Source organism: Aphelocoma coerulescens, chromosome 1, assembly GCF_041296385.1.
Source record: "Aphelocoma coerulescens isolate FSJ_1873_10779 chromosome 1, UR_Acoe_1.0, whole genome shotgun sequence".
Lineage (NCBI taxonomy): Eukaryota > Metazoa > Chordata > Aves > Passeriformes > Corvidae > Aphelocoma > Aphelocoma coerulescens.
The window spans coordinates 95,175,425-95,184,296 of record NC_091013.1 but is presented as its reverse complement, the minus strand read 5'-3'; the positions used below and the strand labels follow the sequence as shown (position 1 = coordinate 95,184,296).

The 8,872-nt window shown below is 43.4% G+C and overlaps 1 protein-coding gene across 1 annotated transcript in view; it reads left to right on the top strand.

Moving 5' to 3' along the window:
• Positions 1-104: 104 nt before the first annotated feature.
• The window catches only part of ATP6V1A (ATPase H+ transporting V1 subunit A), a 30,726-nt gene continuing 21,958 nt past the window's right edge, over positions 105-8,872 (top strand). The window contains exon 1 of the mRNA XM_069019228.1: positions 105-209. The gene's annotated coding sequence lies outside the window, so the exon portion shown is untranslated. The remainder of the gene's footprint in view (positions 210-8,872) is intronic.

Sequence of the window (8,872 nt, the reverse complement as noted above, 5' to 3'; positions counted from 1 at the left end):
GCCCCACTGCGCCCGCCGCACTCCTGCCCGGAAGCGGCCCGGGCTGGGCGAGCGAAGCTCCGCCCGGAGTTGGGCACGGCTCGAGCCGGGCGCTTCCGGTGTGCGGCGCGGCGCATGCGCGCGGGGCCCGGTGTCAGCTGATCCAGCGCCTCCTTTGCCGCCGCCGCCGCAGGGAGTCGGGCGGATTCGGGCGCGCCGGGCCGCCTCAGGTGAGACGCTCGGCCTCCTCTCCCCCTGCCCTGCACCGCTCCCTCCGCCTCTCCCGAGCTGCGCCCGGGGGTTGCCGTCCTCTGCGGTGAACGGGGGGGCCGGCTCCCGCCGCTCCCCGCCCCGCTCGGTCCCTGCCCGGGAAGGACGCGGTCTCCCCGTGGAGCCGCTCCCAGAGGGAGCGCGGCCCCCGGCTCTGCGGAGCGGGTGTCGCCGAGACCCTGGGCAGCCGACCTTCACGGAGCCGTGTCCCGGCAGGACAGCCCGCTGGAGGCGGCCTTGCGCTTCCCCGCCCCTCTTCTCAGGGAGAAGAGACCTGGAAAGCGAAGTAGCCCCTGAATGAGTAACCTGCTGAACGCTCTCGAAGACGCCCAATGAGATGCTCTAGGGTTATGCCAGAATTCCTTGCGGAAGAGGAACGGGGTGATAGCGGCTGGGTTCCAGTGCCCGGTTATCCGACCATCTTGGGTGGGTGGATCTGAAGCTCTCTGTGCCTTGACCCCAGCCCAGCAGAGAGCGAGCAGCAGGGTTATGGAAGAGGAATGTTGCTGCGGGCTTCTCACTGCAGCCCATCCGTGGCAGAAGAGACCCCCTGTTGTTTTGCAGCTGAATATACTGGTGGCACATCAAATGTGCTTCCTATTCCTGTAGCCAGTGACAAAATTCTGGTTTAGATGACGTGCTCCAAACATCAGACTTGGCATTCACTTAAAGGCAAGAAAGAGATCTTGCATGACTGGATTCTGGATAATATTGTTAATGTTACAGGTAGCTGTGGCATTGGAGTGTGTGACACGTATGTGTCAAGATCCATTCATTCAATGCAGTTGCCCAAAGTGATTTACTTTCTCAGGAAGGAAGTAAAGTCTTTCATCCTAAGATTTTACTGTCTTCCCTCAGAGAATTTGCACTCCTGCTGGGCATAAAAGCAATTTGGTGATAGTTTTATTCATTGTAATGCAATACTTCAGCAAAGTACACCGGCTATTTGATCTAGCACGGTATTTCAAATGCTAATTCCGCTTGATGAAGTGGAGAGGGGGTGGAAAAGTAGGAAAACCTGCTAACAGACTGCTGGAAGTGATTTATTAGCAAGAACATGCCGAATACAAACTGGCATTTGCAAGTGGAAGTTTGAGTAACTGAGGCAGATCTTCAGCATGTTGTAAGTTGTGCTGTGTTTGTGCTGACTTCTGCCCTGTGCAGATCTGCAGCAGCGAATGTTTGGCTTCTCTGTGCGGTACTTTCAAAGGCCCTTTCAATGACCAGCAAAAATAAACATTTAATACTATCTACATTTTATTATTTTCTATGTAAGAATGTGTGAAGTGAGATCAGAATCTACAGGTCTTTGAATTACCAAAAATACTGCAGATTATTTTGCTATGCCTGTCAGTTTGTTACGTGAAGCCCTCTGGGAAAGCTTTATTCTTTTATGTGGGGAAAAAATTAGTCTTAATTTTGTGATCAGGTGGCCAAGCATGACATTCAGAAATGTTAAATCATCATGGACATCAACTTGAGAGAACAGGGAAGGAGAAGTTAAGGCAACAGCGGAAAATGGCTGCTGGCTGGCATCAGCTGACTGTTCAATGGGGGGGTTGTAGTCTTGTGTTGCAAGAGTAACACAAGATCTCTGTTTCCTGTAAATGTTGCCTTGTCATTTTCCAAATCAAGAATTATTTTCTACAGATAGTGCTAATAGGGTTGATGAGTGATTTCTGTTGCTTACTTTTTATAGAGCATTAGCTTAAATTTAGCTTTTTTTTGGTCTAAGTATATATTAACAGCTTTATGCCTCATTGACCCTGATTTACAAAGTCTGTGGGCCTTAAGTGTCCTTCTGTTGGCTAAATTTTTTCCCCAGTATGACTTAATGCATTTATCTTCCAGACTTGCATGGGTGCTGGTGTTATACATTGTCATCCAAAGCTGCTGTAGACCAGCAGGTTACCAGATGATTCCCTGAAGATACTTTTAGAGGCACTGTACGTTCCCCCTTGTGTTTTGATGCTGTGGTACTGTCTTTGGGTTCTCAAGCCCTGAAAATTCCTACTGATGGGTTTCCCTCCTGCTTTCAAATTGCACGTTTGTAAGCTATGGCTGCATTCCTAATTACTCTTTTAGAAAGAGTAAAAGGATCACAGGATAACCTAGTTGGGGTCTTTGGTTACTTTGATGTTGACCATAAAATTTTGAATGTGACTGCTGACCAAGTAGTAATCCCTCTTTTTTTTTCCTCTTGTCTTTTTAAGAAAACCCTACAAAACACAAACCATGCAACAACCCAATGCTACATTGCGTGAAATATATTCTTTTCTCCATGCCTGTTTCATTGGTTAAAAAGTGGAGGATTTTAGACTTGGAAATATTGAGGTATTGTTGAACAATGGTATCCACATGGGGTTTTTTTCGGCTGGAATTGTACCAAGGAAAACAGACCATGTAGTCAACTGGAATATCATGCTCATTCATTCTTACTCGATGTCTCAAAACATGTGACTTCTTTAGTCTTCCAGCTAGGCAGAGAGAAATGGGGTCCTAGTCTAGCAGAAGAAACAGAATGAATTTAAACTTTTCAGCCTTTTTTTCCTGTACAGAATAAGCCAATAATCACCTGAATGTCCAATATGCAAGGCTGGCTTAGACTGGATCTTCTGTTTGTCGTTGTTGTACCTTCTTCTATGGTATAAAAAGACTTTTTGCTTGTCTTTGATGTGCTCACTCCATTCTTGCCTTTGAGAGTGGACAGCTAAGCTTATACCAAATTCTTGGGTTTGGTCATTCCTCTTGGCATTAAGTTCTACACCCTTATAAATATTTTTTGTTTGGTTACTTTATTTCATCCAAGTATTTACTTCTCCTGTGTTTTTCAAACTCGCAAGTTCAATATCCCCGTATTTTAAAAACATTGACCATTTGCTGCCAGCTTTTTAGACTTCTCAACATTATATGGCTGTTCTAACAGACTTTGCCTTCCAAGGCCTGGCTTTACTGAAATGATACACTTACTTTGAAAACCAGTAAGATGTATATGGATAAATCCTGAAAGTCCTGGTCTAACAGACCTTGTTACTACCACTTAACCAAATGGCTGATAAAGACCATTTTTAGCTGCTGAATTTATTTTCTTGCTTCATCAGCTTGACTACTCCTCTGGGCTTGTGTTATGGTAAAATTCAGTGTCAGGGTTCACTCTGTTCAGGAAGAATTTGTCTGAAAGTGGCCTCTCTTCACAGTTCTTTTAATTTTGCCATAGTTTACAACATTTGGGGGAATCTGTTACGTTCAAATGCTCAAATCAAAAGTGATCAGCAAGGACCAACACTAGCATGGGAAGCTGCCCCAGTTAATTGAGACTCATTGTGCTGAACAGGTAAATGAACTAAAAAGCCTGCTGAAAATAGACCCGTTGCAGATGCAAATGCTTGAGAGAAGTGATGTTCTAGAGGGTCTCTGTAATATGAAAGCCTTATCTTTGTCCTTCCTAATCAGTTGAAGAGTGCTTGTGTTGTAAGGATTCTCATAGCCAAGTTGAAATGTTGGTGCTCTGGTGAGTTTCAGCTGATCAGTCTGCCCAACTGTGTCTTTGCCAGACAGCATCCCAAGAAAAACGCCAGAATGTGTGCTGTGCTATGCTGTGTCCCATCTTTAGGCTGCTGTAAGCTGTGCTTGCTTACTGAAGTGGTTTGTGGTGGCTCCTGTAAAAGAGAGGTGGTTTGGATGTCTGTGATGCTGGTCTGTGTTCTGTGCCCTAAGCATGAGGAGCAGTCCTGTTGTGGCTGAGATGGTCGGGTGTGAGGAGGTGTAGAAAGGATGCGGGAAAAGCCTTTGACTTTACAGAGAGACAGCTGCACCTGTGTGGGAATAACTTACTAGAGCTGGACAGAAGCTTTCAGGTATCCAGGTTTTGTGTAAGAGCCTGAAGAATGACTTGACAGTTTTCTAGTAGACAAGCAAAGAAACTGCATCTTCAAGAACTTCAGTTAGTGGGACAAACATTTTGTCCTTGTTACACTGTATCATTACTTTATTTCCCACTCTGAAAGTAAGACCTTAAAAAGCAGCTCCTCGGAAAAAACCCTAAAATGGTACTTCTGACTAAATGCAGACTACATTGGTAAAGATGTCTCAATAGGCAATTCTATTATGTGAATTGCCCATAGATCCTTGAAATTTTGAGGGTTTTGTTATTGTGAGATAAATTTGCATCATGTGGTAGTTATTCAGACAACCACCACAATATGTAGTTTAAACAATGTTAAAATTTAATATGTTGGAAGGTCTCTGGCTGTTCTAAAGAAGCTGTAAATACTTCAGGTAATTGAACATAGAATTTCCAAATGTAGCTTAACTTGCTTTAAAACATAAAGATGCAGTGTTCCGTTACAGGAAAAGTCAACCTCAACTTAATTTCCTTTTACTGGAATCCAGTGCCAATAGGTGTGCTGTGATTCCAACCAGGTGTTTCATTATACCAAAGGTGCTATAGAAGAGTACTTCTATCTGCTAGGGGTGTTGGATCTTTTTTCAAAGACTTTCATGCAGACTCACTCCTGGTTCAGCTCTTCAAACTAGCTGTCAAATACCTTGCATAATAAACTGAAGATTCCATAATATCCTGACTTTAAAGATGATCTGAAACTTAAGTGTAATGATGAAATGCTTATTCCAAACTCATACTCGGTATTTTAGCCATTACACCTGGGGAAAGGGGTTAGGCAGTAGTGGGACTTCAAGAGGAGACAGTGTGTTTTAATGAGCCCAAACAACTCATGTGATTCTGCATGTAAAACTGAGCCTGACTTGAAAATCTAGCAATAGTTCTTTTGTCAAATTGCATACCTTTTGTCTCTTGAGGTAAGCTCCTCAACTCTTCAGAAGTGACTCTGCTGAACTGTAGTAAAGTTTGCTGTTAGAGTTGCTTACAGCTATATATTAATCTCATTTTAATGTTTGTCATCTTAAATGTTAGAGCAACAAAAAGTATTTCAAGTAACAGTGCCAAATACACCTGAAAATTGAGTGACTTTTACTTAATAAAAGCTAGGATGGATTTTGGTTTGGCAGCAATGTTAGTGAGGTTAATGAAAACTGTTCATCTAGAGAAAATGACTGAGCATTCAACTGAGCAGATGGCTGCAGAACTTTTCAGCTCTAGCAGCTAGATGACAGGATCAGGATAAGAAAAGGTCTCTGTAGAACACAGAAATCAATTTTGTATTAGTGTTCTGTATTATGGTTTGGATTTCAGTTGCATTAGATCTTTCTTTTGTATGAAAGTCTATCAAGCAAAGAAAGGGCAGATTGCATGGCAGGCTGAAAGGAATGTCAAATTTTTCACAGTAGTAAAATTGTGAAGCAGTGTAGTAAGTAAGAACTAAGGAGAGGCTCATCAATTTCCACCCCTGGAGCTCCTCTGGAGAAGCCTCAGCTGAGAGGAAAGAATTGGTATGGAAAACTGTAGCATGTGAGTCAGTTGATGAACATTTCTTTCACATGGACAATGTGGTTTTCTCTAGTAACAGGAGTATTTTAATGGGTTTAACTAGGAACTTTTTCAGTTCTAGATATAGCATGATAGCTGTGTTAAATGTTTGAAGGCCGCTTATCTACTGAGCTGATCAGATTTTCAGTGGGTCAAAGCAGTTATGCAATGAACACCTTGGCAGCCTTTCTATCTAGTTTTATTTCTGCTGCTAACTTCTTGGTCATGTTCAAACAGCTTTGTTCTAGTTCTGTTCTGGGCTGACTGAAGGAATTTCCCAAGATGCTAAATAAAAGCTTGGGTGCTTGAGTAACAACTTGTGATGGTGGTACATCTTGCATGAACAGACTTCACACCCTTGCTTTAGGAATATATACTTTATGTTGTATATATGTATCAAATATAAATATATTGTTATATCTTTAGCTTGTATGCAAGACTTGATGTCTGTTTGAAGTATCAGACTTGTACGTATCGGCATGCCCACAGGTGAGTCCCCATCCGTTTTTGGGAAGAGGACAGTAGGAGCTTGTGATGGACTTAATTAATTCAGTGTCACAGAGTCTCACTTTGTAGCCATCGTGTGCTGCAATGACAGCATAATTCTCTTCCCTTGAAAATATCTGGATTTTACATGTACATGTGCTGAGCAAAGCAAGCCTCATGTGAGAGGAAGGGGCTTATAGGAACCCAAGGAACAAGTTCTGTGAAAGATAAATTGTCTTGTAGCGTTGCAGATGGGTCCACAGTACATAGCTGAGCATCACTTAAGCAGGTTCCAGGTTTATCCAGAGTAGAGGTGACCTCAAAGTGTCCTGTGACAACTGAAAACGTATGACTAACTAAATGGAAAAATGTCCATATTGTTGAGTTAAAGAAATAATCTTTCCAGCTCAGAGCTTATGGCAGGAAGGTTGGTGCCATTCGCCTCACAATGCCTATGTCGTGAGAAGACTGAGCCACATTGTTGTGTGGAGCATGGGCCGTGACTCCTTCCTGATTTCATGGGAGTGCAGATGGCACAGTTGGAATATCACAGTGTTTGACATAGGAGAGGGTTGTGCTGCCATACAGAGGGACCTGGACAGACTGGAAAAATATACTGACAGGAATCCCATGAAGTTCGACAAAGGGAAGTGCCAAGTCCTGCACCTGAGGCAGGATAACCAGCCTGAGGCACATACCCTGCTGCAGGCTGAGGACTGAGTACTGAAAAGAACTGGGCGTCCCCAAGCTGAACAGCAGCTGGCAATGTGACCTTGTGACAAAGGCAGCCAGCACTATCCTGGGCTGTGTTTGGAAAAATCCCACCAACAGGTTCAGGGAGGTGGTTTTTCACCTGGGTTAAGCTTGGTGGGAAACCACATCTGGAGTGCTGTGTCTGGTTCTGTGTTCTCCAGTAGGAGAAAGATGTGGCTTAATGGTGTACATCCAGAAGAGGGCCACAAAGACTTTTAAGCATTTGGAGATAGGAAAAGAGGACGAGAAAGCTGGGATTTTGTGGCCTCAGGAAAAGAAGGCTCTGAGAATCTTATTGTAAGGTATATAAACACCTGATGGGAGGGAGCAGAGAGGATGGAGCCAGACTCTTCTCGGTGGTACCTGCTGAAGTAAAATGACACAATGGGCACAAACTGAAATACAGGGAATTCCCTTTAAACATAAGAAAACACTTTTTACTGCAAGGGTGTCTGAACACTGGAACAGGTTGCCTAGAGAGAGTTGTGGTGTCTTCATCCTTGGAGATAATCAAAACTTATCTGGATGTGGCCCTGAGCAGCCTGCATCACAGGGCATTGGAAGTAAATGATTGCCAGAGGTGCCTCCCAACCTCAGCAATTCAGTTGTTTAGTGACTGAGAAATCTGGAGCGATTTTCCCTGCTGTGTTATAGTAAAATTATAACTCTGCATGGTACGAAGGAGCAGGTTTCCTGAGAATACTATTGGGCTTCCTTTCCCAGTGACCTCTGTTAGAGTTCTATTGTTTTTTCATGTTGTTTTTTTCTGGGACAATATCCCAAATTCTAGATATGAAAATGCTGCCAAACTTCTGCATTTATCTAGTAATTCAGGCACTGTATTTTTTTTTTTTAATACTTCCTCTTAAAGATATCATCTGTTAGAAGGGGAAGTATAAACTGTCCTAGTTACAGGAAATCTGTGGCAGTGATTATCCTATTACTTATGAGGCCCTTGCAACAGATCTTCAAGTAGCTGGACACTGGGATTTATGCACTGTGCCAGAGTCTGCTCAGGTGAACGCAGTAAATGTCAGCAGTCTTGAATCTGAAACATCACTCCAATGTGACACTAAGCTGATTGTCCAGTGTGGGTGGTGATCTTTACTATCCTGTAATGTCTAGGTTTTTACTAAGAAGAGAAGGAGTTATTATTTTCTTTGGAAAATATTTTTTGGCTACATTTTACTGCTCGTGCTTATTAAGCTTTCCTGGATATCAAATGTAAAGGCTCATATTCTGACTCCATTTTTCTACCCTTGGAAATCAAAACACATTAGTCTGTTTCAGCTATACTAAAATCTATGCCCTTAGTTCAAAGTTATTCCAGCAGAATGAATCCTATCACTGGTGACTTATTAATGTAATGCTGCTGCTTCTGAATTACTGATACCATGCTGTTCACTACAGTTTTGGTTAGTGTCTAAGCTTTTGTGCCAGTTTGAAGCGTTGGTAATCCTAGAACCTTGTGAAGATAGACTTGAGAAGTTGTGAAGACCGCAGGGAGCCCTTCAGCTTTATGCAGGTTCTTAGGGAGGGATCACATAGCTGCTCGTGTTCTGTGCATCTGTTTATAGCCTTTATTTTAGCCTGTCGATCTCTGAAAACAGATTCCAGCAGCTGTCACTCAGGATGGCACTGCACTCTGCTTTGTTGAGGTGCTGGATGTTGTGCAATTGCATTACTGCTTCTGCTGGCCAGGGGAAGGGCTTCTGAGCACGAGGAAGCCCCACAAGACTCTTGGAGGCAATCACTACTGTTCTACATACTCAAGCAATTAGTATTGCAGTGTCTCCAGCGCCTCCCTGTGCAGTCTGTTGTTAAACAGTTGTTCCGTTAAGCTCTTCCAGAGCAGAGCACACACTGACATGGCTGTAGTGCACTGGAGGGCTGGCAGGTGAATGGATTCCAGCAGAAAACATGCATCTCTTTCAAGGA